This window comes from Marmota monax, unplaced genomic scaffold (assembly GCF_021218885.2).
Source record: "Marmota monax isolate L192 unplaced genomic scaffold, Marmota_monax_Labrador192_F-V1.1 WCK01_AAM20220418_F8-fsc00052, whole genome shotgun sequence".
Lineage (NCBI taxonomy): Eukaryota > Metazoa > Chordata > Mammalia > Rodentia > Sciuridae > Marmota > Marmota monax.
Window position 1 is genome coordinate 10,625,973 of NW_026693473.1, and position 12,839 is coordinate 10,638,811.

A 12,839-nucleotide genomic window follows, 5' to 3' on the forward strand; every position below is an offset into this window, starting at 1 on the left:
GTTGGACCCTTTTCCTAGGACCTTGTCCTGTTTCAAGCTGTGTTGGGACATCTCCTGAAATCAGGACTGAAGTTTCTCCCTGATTATAATTTTCTAAATGTCATTTATAAAGACGATTCTTCTGTCTACAGATGACCTACATCAACCCACCCACCCCCCCTATCTTCCAGACTCCCTGTGTAGTTGGGGGTCGATACTGTTAGGAGACAGGCCATCATGGCTCCGATAGTCCCATGTTGCTACGCGGGCCTTCTAGCATATGTCCTCTGGCAGCAACACGTCCCTTTCCCTCACCCTCAGCCTCTAATCAAAAGCATCTGCATCTCCTGAAGGGCACGTTGAAACACAGTTTCCAGGGCTCAGATGTAGCTCACTGACAGAGCACTTGCCTCGCATGTGCAAGGTCCTGCTTTTGATTCCCAGTATCACAAGATAAATAAATAAACAAATAAAAAACACGGTTTCCTGGGACCCACCCTGATAGATTCTGACTCAGTCCTCTGGGATGGGACTGGAGATTTACATTTCTAACAGCTTCCAGTTTGATGCTGCTGGTCCTGGGGCCAAACTTTGAGAACCACTGGTTCACTTCACTTCATCACTTGGTTGGAACTATGCCTTTCCTCCATCCTCTCTCCATTCCCAGTGCCGCTGACCTGATTCAGACCTTACAGATTCTCAAACGTTGAGAACTTGGAGAGACACTCAACATGTTATTTCAGACAAGAGAATCTCAGGCTTAAAGTCATACCGCTGGAAGGAGGTGGAGCAAGTATCCGACCTCAGACCCTCCAGACCCCACACGGCACTGTACACCAGCTCAACCCCACACCGCAGGTGGGAGAGCTTTGCCTAGAGGACAGGCCCTGCCCAAGGCATGGGGCGAGTTAGTGGAGAGACAGGGATCAGGACCCACTCTCCTACTCCTGACACTTCTCTTCTTCCCATTCCATTCACCTGCTCTAATGGGCACCTACTATGGGCCACGCATGAAGTCATCCCTTCATTCTGTCAGATATGTCTGTTACTACTATGTGACAGTCATTTGTCCTGACTTCATGAGCTTATTCTCAATGTGGAGATAGACATTGATCAAATAATTGCATTCAAAATTAAAACTGAATCATGTTTAGGGTTAAAAAGGCCATATACGTAGAACTCTAAATGGAGAGTTTAATGTACCCCCCATTATGTACTTTTCTAATGTACCAACAAAAAAATGTGGAGAGACTTTACTGTAGACCAGGTGTGGAGAAAGTATTTCCCAGGGGAGTAACAAGTAGGTTGATAGGTAAAGGACAAGTAAGTGTTAACCATGTAAAGGGGGAAAAGAAAGGTGGGAGCAGTACATGCAAAGGCTCTGTGGTAGGAGGAGCCCTAGTGAGTATGAGAGAATGAAAGAAAAGCAGCATGGCTGGAGCAAAAAGGAGGTGTGGCAATGCCAGACCATGCAGAGCCCAACAGGGCACATTGAAAGATTTTGACTTTAAGAACAGGAATGGGATGCCTCGGGGGATTTAAAGTAGGCAGAGGTGGCATAATCAGATTTATTTTTCTGAAAGATTCAGGTGGTTGCCCCATGGAGTTAGGCAAGTGTGGATACAGGCAATTAGCCAGGAGGCTATAGTCAGGAGAGATGGTGACTCTGCCTTACATGACAGTGGTAGACACAGAGAAGCAGACAGAATCAAGAGGTAACAGGGCCATATAGGACTTGGTGATAGGTTGCTTATGGGCAGAGAAAATGGTGTTGTGCTGACCCCTGGATTTCTAGCACACATGTATTCATTAAGGAGAACACTATTTCTTATTTAAAACACTATTTTTGTATCTACAGTTTAGTAGCAATCATTTTCTATGTTATTAAATATTTGTTGAAAAGTGATGAAGTCCCTAGTTATTGTGAGAAAGAACTTCCTAATTTCCCTACTAAGTGCTGAGCATTCTGACCCTCCCATCGCCTGGAGTAAGGGACATGCCCAGGGGGCCGTGCTCCTGCCATGTCCACCTCAACACCCAACTCACCATGGGGGATTGACAGACGGTGTGGGTGAGACATCATTTGAGAGAGATGTCTGGGTTCAAATCGCCCTTTAAGTTTCCAAATGAATGTGGATATCCAAAAAGTAAGACTATATGATTATTCTCAGTTCACAAGCTTCTAGTCAATAGTTATGTGAGATATTAAGCTTGCTCCCTTGGAATCAGAGTATGTCTGTCAACTTCAGGGGAAGAAAGCAGGGCCAGGACGAAATCTCAGATCTATGGGAACTAGACAGAACAACCCACCGAAGGGATCCAAACTGGATATTTTATTAAATTGCAAAAGTCTCCTAAAACAGAAAAAGTAATCATGCATTCCAAATATGTTCATTAGAAGTTACTGCATGAGGCATCTCTAGCTTTCCCAAATGAAAATATCTGGCCACTTGGCCACTGTGAACTTAGATTTATCTTACCCAATTCCTCTGAGTTCTTAAACCCTACTGGAAAGTTCAAATGTGTCCTGCTATTTATTGATAACCTTTTCCTCAAGGTTATCGATTTCAACTAAGCACCTTTCTTCAACAGCTCACAACTTGGGGTCTCCAGGCATAATTCCCTATTAGGAAAACCTAGATTCACTCCCATGCCTCCTTCTCAGACAGGAGACATTTCTTAGGTAACCCCCGCCTCATTTTCTGATAAGCAACTTCCTCAGCGAGCCCCTGGCGGCTGTGTCTCCCATCTCCTGGCTGAGACGCCAGTCTGATATGTCATCTGTGTTTTGCTTCAGCCTGAATTCTGGGAAACATTGCAGTCTCCTTTCCTGAGCATTTGCTTTGAAGATAAAGAGAGGATGTTCATCTCCTGCAAGAACCTCCCAGGGCGTTCCTCTCCGTCTTCTCTCTGCCTTGGGAAATTCCATCAGACAAATACGGGCTGGACCAATAGCACGTCAGGTGACTGGACTCACACAAGGGGGAGCGCAAGGAAAAGCTGCGCAGATCTTTTTCCTTTGACACCTCATCAGTGACTGCGGAAGGTGACTTGCAGATTTAAACCCATGCTCGCGAATACGCAGATGCAGTAGCTGCAGAGGGGCCTGGAGGCCTGGGTTCTACATATGGCATTGCCACCGACCAGCTCTGTAAACTTAGACAAGTTTCTTTGCTTCTCTGACCTCTGAGTGTTTTGTTGTTGTTGTTGTTGTTGTTTGGGGGGTGGTGCAGTGGAGATAGAAGGGATTGAACTCAGGGATACTCGACCACTGAGCCACATCCCTAGCTCTATTTTGTATTTTATTTAGAGACAGGGTCTCGCTGAGTTGCTTAGTGCCTGCTTTTTGCTGAGGCTGGCTTTGAACTCGCGGTCCTCCTGCCTCAGCCTCCTGAGCTGCTGGGATTACAGGCGCACGCCACCGCATTTGGCTCATTAAATCTCTGAGTCTTTCACTGGAAAATAAGATGGTTGGATTGAAGTGGTGGTTACCAATGTTTTCAATTTTTAAAAATTATATCCTCCACTGCTTTGTGCCCTAGGTTCGAAAGAATTTTGACTTTTAAACACACTGAACTTATTAAGCAGCAGTGCTTTATTTTACTTCCCTTCTTTATTGATCAAAGCACACACCAGAGTCTCTGATCAACACGGCTGGTTGATATTATTCTAGCCAAATAAAACCTCATTGTGGGGACACGTGATTTTTTTCACAGGATGTTTGAAATTTTTAAAATAGGTTACAAATCCGTACTGCAATATTCATGGAGGCCCTAAAAAATCTAAGGATCCCAAATGGAGGAAGAAATGGGCTAAAATCTCTTTAGACAATTCTTTTGTGTCCAGTGTTCTGGCTAAGATAGTAGGACCCCCAAGCCCCCTATACTAGAGGAAGAAGTGTTACAGCGCTGATTACGACAGCCCATACTCAGGCTGTGAAATCCTGGGCCTCTGTCTCTCTTCTTCACTGAAGGAGAGCCATTATGTGTCTCTGGATGACATCTGTCCATGCCTCCCCTCCATTTAATCTTGCCAGTAGCAGTGTTCAGTGAGGAGCTTAGATCTCCCCATCAACCTCTTCCCAAAATGATGAATAACAAACAACTCATTGATCTTTCTGATGGTTCCATTTACCAACTTCCCTAATACGTATGGATTATTCCAGACTTCAAAGGCACACAATTGGAATTCGTTTCCTATCCTGACTTCATTCATTTTTTTAATATCCTGATAGAGTGCCTACTATTTCCCAGGCATATAGCAGGTACATAGCACATGCTTACTGAATGGGGGAATTAACTTACCGACACACGTATGAATGAACTCTATTAGACGTTTCCACATATTTATCATGTCATTTTACTCTCTCAACCACCCCAGAAGGTAAGGAACATTTTTCTCATTTTATAATTGAGGAAATTGAGTTTCTAATAGGTGCTGTGACTAGTTCAGGGTCATCCAGCTGGTAAATGGTTAAGACAACTTGAACCCAAGTCTTTTGTTTCCACATCCCTGGGTGGGTGCCCTGTAGGACAGCCCCTCATGGATTCCTATGTCCCTTCCTTCAACCTTCATGAATGCACTGACCCATCCTCCTACTGTAGGAAACTAGATCATGCCCCCTCTCCTAGAACCTTCTTTAGCTCCCTCTAGTCCTCTCCTCACTGCCATCTGAATGCTTCCTTTATTATGAAAAGTATTCATCCTAAAAGTCCACTTTGTCACCAGTTATCAGGGCCATGTTGAGCAGGTCCATCCCCAAGTGAGGTCCCCATTAGCTAAGCAGGGGAATCTGTGCGATGGCCCTGACAGTTTTGATGTGTCTCACCCTTTCTTCTCCTCCCTCCCGTTCTCAAGGTCACACCATCCTTGGCTCAGCTTTCCCTCAGCCAGGGGGACCAGAGAACTCACTTTCTTTCCCATGTCACCTCTGGAATCCCAGCCCTCAGAGTCTTCCTGAGCCTGGTGGCCCAAAGAGGCCCTGCTGAGCCTCTTGACTCTGGCCCCAAGCTTAAATATCCCTGGACTTGGAACCACAAACTCCCGGGGAGATACAGAGAGTCAGGGTAACAAAGCCTGCTGCTCCTGGTCTGCCTGCATCACCACATCTCAGCACTCCTGCCAATTTGGGGACCTCAAATGATGTTTTCTTCCCCCCCACCCCAAACATGGGAATGACCTTTAGGCACAATGGGTTGGTTCAATGCCTCTATGATTACCCCTACCTGTGCCCCTTTCACAAAAGAAGAAACTCAGTTCATAAAGCCCTGGATAAAAGGTTATAATAGAGAATTCAAAGGATGGCAATAACAAATGCTTTCCTGGTGATCACTGATGGAGGTGTTTGAAAGCTTGCCTTCCTCTGTCTCAGGACAGACTGGCAAAGAACCTGCAGGACAATGCCTCTCCGTATTCTTCATACTACTGATGAGGAGGCCTGTAGTTTTCCTGCCCCTATTGACTGGCACACTAGCTCCACCGGTCAACAAATAAGGTGTCCTTGGTGGCACTGTGGTTCTACCCCTGTAGCTGACTCTCTGAGACCAGGCCCATGGCGGTATTCCTAGAGAGAAACAGGAAGAGAAAACCCATTAGCTAAGCATACCCCGTGTGTATATGCATACACAAGCACAACGCCATCCTGCCCCTTTGATTAAATTAATTTTATACCCATCATGCATTTTTTAATGAAGGGAAACAATATCCCTGGGCTGGTGTTTAGGGACTTCTTCCCTCCTTAGCTGGTTTGCTAAGTCCAGGATCCAGAACTAGAAGAAATGGAACCAGGATCCTGGCTTTGATCTTGATTTAGTGTTCAACCTGGAGCCAGTCTTCCCAGGGACTGTTTTCTGAGACATAAAATGGAAAAGTAGTGCACACAGTGTTGTGGATACGAAAAGAACAAAGCCTGTGGAAATATATGTATAAAATATAAATTTTATTTTTGTGGATATAAATAAAGCCTGTGCTACTCAAACCAGAGTCATTAATACCCGATTTTTCACTCCAGGGACCTTCTGGGAAGCTCACATGCTTTGAGGTAGGGGGATCTCCCTCTTTCAATGCTGTCAGCACAAACAAGTAGGTCTTGTTACAGTTCTAACCAGCGAGAGTGGTGCAGGATCTGTCCCAATCCATGCGACTCCATGACTCCCCAGTGCATGCACTGCCTTTTAAAGAGGTAAGCTGTCCATCACTGCAAATATTTAAGCATGAAATAGACAACCACCCAGCAGAAGAGCAATGGGAGAAATCTAAGCATCAAGGAGATGTTACAAATGATGACTGCAAACTTCTCCAGTTTTAGATTTATTCATTCCACCAAAAGTGCTGGTTCTAGGAATTTGTGCAAGGTGCTGGAAAGAGGCTTTGGAAATAGAGGGTCAGAGAACTTGGGCTTGAGGAATTGAAACTTTGGTACAGGGAGACAGCACATGCCTATGACTGCACAAACTCTGAGACCAAGAAGCTCTACAAGGAAAGAGGGGAAGGTAGTGCAGAGGAGAGGAAGTCACTTCTGTTGAGAGTATCAGCAGTATCAACCCCCCAACTACAGGAGGAAACATAGAGAAATAAAGCTCCCTCCAAAGGGCAAGCTTTTGAATCTGCCTAGGGGTCACCGTGGGTTTATGCCATTCAAACAGAGGACACTGCACGTCTCTTTTAGGGCACCTGGATTCATGCTAAAGGAGTGGGAGAGACAGAACCCTGTGTGACATACAACAGAGAGAGCCTAGGTAGGTGACCTGGTAACACATTGCAGGGTCACCTGTATCTCCCCCCACACACACTGCTCCCCGACAAACTGCTGCTTCTCATCTTTCCAAAGGGTAGTAGGTCTGTCCACACAACTTGTTCACTGGGAAAGTTAGGGCCACTTTCTCATGTCTGATGCCTAAAGTCTACGTGAAAACTTTGATCATCCAAATGGTGACCCCGACTGACCACTGCAAGCAGCCAAACTGACCCTCTTCTTACCAAACCAACCATCACTCTCCCTCCTGCCTACCATCTCACATCTAGAATGATCCGAACCTTCCCTCCTCCCTCACCTCTGCAGGTCAGGAGCCCACCCATCCTTCTCTGCACAATTTCAATGCCACCACCTCGGAACTCTTCCCTGACTGCATGTCTCCTCCAGGTCTTACCTACTAAACTTTGTGATTATTTTGGCAAGAACAGAAAGCATTCCTGAGACTGCACAGGGCCTACATGGGGTCCTTATTAGGAGAGGGATCTCTCAGGCACAAATGGATCGCTCAGGTTTCTGGAGGTTTCCAGACAAAGGAAACAGTGAAGTCTCTTCAGTGCTGTTTGACTCCCCGTGTCTGGGATGGCCAGATGTTTCAGGACACAGGTGCATGAGTTGGACCCTTTTCCCAGGACCTTGTCCTGTTTCAAGCTGTGTTGGGACATCTCATGAAATCAGAACTGAAGTTTCTCCCTGATTATAATTTTCTAAATGTCACTTATAAAGATGAGTCTTCTGTCTACATCACCCCGCCCCCCATCTTCCAGACCTCTCCTGTAGTTGGGGGCTAATACTCTCAACAGAAGTGACTTTCTCTCTCCTGAACTAGCTTCCCCTCTCCTTTCTTTGCAGGGTTTCTTCTTGGTCTCAGAGATTGTGCAGTCATAGGCATGTGCTGTCTCCCTGTACCAAAGTTTCAATTCCTCAAACCCAAGTTCTCTGTCCCTCTATTCCCAAAGTCTCTCTCTCTAGCACCCTGCACAATTCCCAGTACCAGCACAAGTTTGGTGGAATGAGTAAATAGACAAACATACTTTCTCTTCCAAACACAAAAATCACCAGCAAAATGACCTGGTGAATTCATTCTTCTCTTCCTGAGTGTCAATCTGGTAAAGGCTGTCACATCTGGGGCCCAGACAGAGATCTGAAGGATACCAGCAAGTAGAGATGAGTGGAAATGGAAAGCACAGGAGGGAAAGTCAATTAGTAACATGAAATCACACAATACATGGATTGGTGATTAAGCACCAATAAATCACCAAGCCCAGACATATTTTTAAAAGTAGCTAGAGTTATTGGCCATGTCTAATAAAAATCATGGTAATTATGAGCTGATTTAATTTTTTAAAATTTTTATCCTTATTTATAAATGGGGTATTCAAGCCAATATCCAACCTCAAAGGGAGGAGCTTAGAGTGGAGGGGTGATCCTGTTGAAAACATCCCAGGCTGGGAAACAGGAGAAGTGGCCTTGACCCCAAGCTCTGCAACCTATGGGGTATGTAGGGTCAGTAGGATACCTCTTCCACCCGCTCCAGCCTCCTACAAATCCAGTAGGAAGGTGCTCACTCAGATTCCAGAAGTTCTCTCAATTTGCCTTCAAAACTGCCTTGGCCATTTCCAAGTGACAGCTAAGTTTAGGTTTTCTGAGTCTACTTACATAGTAACATGTCATTGGCCAAAGCTAGGTATGCTGGTTACCACTGTGAAATGGGAGCTCTGAGAAACAGGGGGCTCACAGCAGCCCATGATCCAGAGTCTGTTGTTCAATTTCAGATGTTGCAGTTACTAGGATTCATAAAGCAGGGGAGTCAAGGTCAATGGTCATAGCTTGGAGATCCTTACTCTGCCACTTTCTTATACAGCCTTGGCATTCCCACAGGTAAACTGAGGCAATACATTTAGTCTGGAGTCCTGTGATTGTGTATTAGCTAAACTGGCCACCAAAAAAAAAAAAAAGCCCGTTGGCTGTCTCCCCAGAACCCAGAGAAGAGGGGGAGCCATCTGCAGGGGCGGGGGGAGGGGGGGGGCGGTGCGCAAGAAAATCAGCAATGCCCTGTTCCCACCCCCTGCCACCCACTGACCAATACAAATACAGAACTCATCCGTGGAAGTGAGCCATTAGATGTTCCCAGCGGTAGCCTGTAAATTCCTAACTTCCCTCTTCGGGAGGTAGAAAGGAAAAGAACCATTGTTGAATATTTCTGTTTTTCTCTCTGTGGGTGCATGTGTACTAAGAGAGAGAGGTTGTGTGTGGAAGCACGTCCCCCACCCCCCACCCTGTGTCTTACACAACTAGCTATTTACACACCAGATGATCCCTGCAGGAAAAGGCAAGTCCCCAGCTGCTGTGGAATTTTAAGAGATCTCCCTGGAATGCCCTTATGGGATGTCTGGTTCTAATTGCCTCCCGTCAGCCAGAGCTGGCGAGCTGGTGGGAGCAATGAGAGGTGAAATTGAACAGATTCCAGTTCACATCAGACCCCCAGCCCTGCCAGAGTCCCCCAGGGGCCGGAAAAGAAAACAAATGTGGCCAGGGCGGTGGGTGTGGTGGAAAGAGAACTACACTGAAATCCAAGGGCGCAGATTCTCCTCGTGCACTGCCGCTGACGCCCTGTGTTGCTCTGGACCCCTCACTTTCAAAGTAGTGAGGATCGGCTGGTCTCCAAGGCCCCTTCCTAGTCTAATATCCAGGGACAGAAAGGTCCAGCTCTCATTATGTGATGGGAGAGTAAAGACTGGGACATTGTCTTCTGAATTTTCAAACCAGATGCTCTGCATTTTAGATCTTTAAGCAGAATGGGGAAGGGCGAGGATTTCATACCAACCCACTTTAAACTAACCCTAGTCCCAGCCCCAGCCCCGGGCACAGTCCCTTCCTCTGCCCTTGGCCAGGAGCGGCTGGAGGTCTGAGCACCGACCTCCACGGAGAGGAAACAAGATCCGGTAGTTCCTTAGTGCCCTCTATGGGTCCAAAGGGCAGTCACGCTGCAATGGAAGCTGTCTCCACCCCAAGGGCTCTGGAACACCCTCTGCTGCAGCACCTCTGATTTTAGAGGCAATCGGCTCAAATTGACCCCTGATTCATGGTGAATGTCTGTCGCCTTTAAGTCTGTTGTTTTAAGACTCAGACTAAAACCAGTTAACGAATTGGATCAGGCGAGCCCTCCCAGGACCGCAGCACAGTGGCTCCCTGCCTCCACTGTGGGGACAGCGGCACACCTGCCATTGCTTCTCCCAGGATCCACGGGTGGAATGGCAAAGGGGAGGTGTTGGGGGTTAACAGCTCACAGAGCGCGCGTGGCATGCGCACAAAACAGCACAGGTTTCCAATGCCAAATACCGAAGGCTTCTAATTTACAATCCCAGCCTCCTCTTAGTAGCCCTCCCCCAACCAGCTCCCTCCTCCGCCCCCGCACAGCTGTGGTGCATGCATGTCTCCAGAGACCCCCAAGCTCATTTCTTTCCCAGTCAGCTTGTATCAGTTAGGAAATCTGTTTGGCTAGTCGAAACAGAGTCCTAATCACAACGACTTCGCCAAATTGGGGGTTTATTTGCTCATCTAAGAAGACATCTGCAGATAGGCTGCAGTCCACAAAATCATCAATCAGCCCTAGAGCTTGACTTTCCCATTGGTCCCTATCACCTCGTGGGCCAAGATAGCCTCTTAAGTCCTAGCTGTCCCAGAATCCTCCAGAGAGGAAGATTTGGAAGGGCAAGGGTGGATGTGATGCCCTACCTACTACTTCAGCCCCCTTTAAGACCACTGATAATTTGTGCCAGCCAGCTGCAAGGATGCCTGGGAATGTAGTCTCCTTATCACTCTCAATAAGATCAGCATGTATCATTAAGGAAGAAAGGGGCAATGGATATTGAGTCAACAACAAATAGATGCTGCCACACCACCCACTTTTCTTGAGAGAAGTAATGAATGGGTGGTCATCTCCTTTGGCCACTAGGTTTCCCCCACAGGAAGGCAAGGAGCTGTCGTGTCTGCTCACCTGATCCAGGAGAACTCCTCACCTCCCCACACAGGCCCAGACACCTGCCAAGTTGGTGGGGAGAGATGGTATCTGCCAGATCACTCTCTCCTGAAGATGATGCCAGGCCAGCTTCTCTGAGCCAGCCTCTCTGGTACTTTCCCTAGAGAGAAGTATGCCAGCTCACCCATGGAGGACCCAAGTCCAACTCCAAACACGCCCATCTAGAGCTTGCTGCCAGGTCTGGGACCAGAGAACAGCTCCTTCCCGGCAGGCTCCAGTAGGTTTTTTTTCTAGTCCCCTGCCACATAGGGCAGGGGGGGTCCCCAGGCCACATTTGGGTGCACTCCCCACTCCGGGCAAAGAATTCATTGCTTTCTCGTCATTTGTTCTGCTGGGAGCTAAAGCACCCATCAGCTCAAAGAGTAAAGCCTTAAATGTATAAATTTGATATTTAAAATCATAGACATGAAATGCATACCAAACTGACTTGGCCCTGTGGGGTTGGCCAGTAACTTCCTGATGAGCTGGCTTCTGGTTTTCCTGGGTCTTTGAGTTTAGAGAGGAGGCCTGTGCATTGATCTTCAGGCTCTGCACCATTTGGTGACTGTGGGTTTCTTGAAGAGAAAGATTAATATTATATTAATATTTTAATATATCTTTTGTGCTGTTTAATGCTGTTTCTTGAAGAGAAAGAAACCCAAAGACCTTTCTTGATTTTATTTTTCTTTTGTGATACTGAAGATTGAGCCCAGGGGTACTCTATCACTGAACCTCACCCCCAGCACATTTTTTTTTTGAAAAGGGTCTCACTAAGTTGCCCAGGCTGGCCTCAACCTTGTGATCCTGCTGCCTCAGCCTCCCAAGTCATTGGGATTACAGGCATGTGCCACTATGCCTAACTCTTCCCTGATGTTTTATCCCTTCTTCTTGGAGTAGAAATGGTTATAAGGCCACTTTCCTGTGAAGGAAACTGAGGAAGGTTGTCAGTGGTGGTTGTTCCTTACACTGGATGGAGGTGTACAGGATATAGAAGGGCCCAGGTGAAGAGAGGAGAAAGCTTTGGGTAGCACTGTGAGCTCCATGAGGGGAATCATTCTCTAACCCTTCTAGATACACTCAGCTCAGTGCTATGTGTCTGTCTCAATGAGACTTTTTCTGTTTTTTTTTTTTATTTCAATGGCCACCTACATAATTCAATAAATGCACCAATTGTTCATTACACTAAACCACATTCTCATTATAGAGCATCATTTAAAGCAGGCTCCAGTTTCTGCGACTCTTGAAATGGTCTAAAAATACCTACCCCTCCTTCCCGTCACTTTCTTCCATTCAGTTCTCTCAGGAGACTGAATGTGTTTGAAGAGAGAGACCCTTAACCATAGAATCAGGGTAGGATTTCCCTTTACGGTGGAGTTTCCAGGAATGGAACATGCTTAAAAGCAGAGACCACTTCTTTGAGAATATGAGGAAGAGAAATAATAAGCTTCAATTTGTTAAGAACCATTTATCATGAATGCTCTAAAACTATGTCTGTTTTAGATCTTTTCTCTAGTATAATCTGGTGATTGCACATACATCATGGACCTTCCCTAGACTCCAGGGCTCAGGCAGACAGCCCCCCAGAGGCCAGCTTCCCCATTTCTCATAATATACTTAGGCAAAGACAGAGTGTCATTTCTAGCACTTTACAAGTTGGTATTTTTTTAATATATTTTTTGTGCTGTTTAATGCTGGGTATTTAATACCGTGGAGCACTTAAGAACCTAAGAGCAAGTTGAATTATCACTGCTTTGCAGCCAGGGAAGCTGAAAGAAAGGTTAAAAAAGTGATTTGGTGCAGATTCCATCTTCCATTCAAGGTGGAGGGAGGCCTTTGAGTCCCACTACTGTGTCATGTGCGGCTCCTTCGGAGCACCTCTATGGATATTGAAATGACGATTAAACTCAACTGTGCCCTTTTTTTTTCCCAAAGCACAAAATCAAAGAAGCTGAGATGGAGCTGCAACTTAGTTTGAATAAATCATTTCCATCTCTGGATGATTCCTTTCCTTTGTACAGTGGGGGTTACATCCCCACAAGAGCAGTACAGTCTTAAATTCCTGGAAAATGTACGTGGGAAATGTAAACA

The 12,839-nt window shown here is 46.3% G+C and overlaps 1 long non-coding RNA gene across 1 annotated transcript; it reads right to left on the minus strand.

Moving 5' to 3' along the window:
- Window positions 1–5,244: 5,244 nt before the first annotated feature.
- LOC124101755 (uncharacterized) lies at window positions 5,245–10,837 on the minus strand. Its single transcript, XR_006854702.2, has 2 exons — window positions 10,731–10,837; window positions 5,245–5,542 (listed from the first exon to the last, which is right to left on the minus strand). It is a non-coding gene; the product is annotated as an uncharacterized LOC124101755 (long non-coding RNA).
- Between the last annotated feature and the right edge of the window lie 2,002 nt (window positions 10,838–12,839).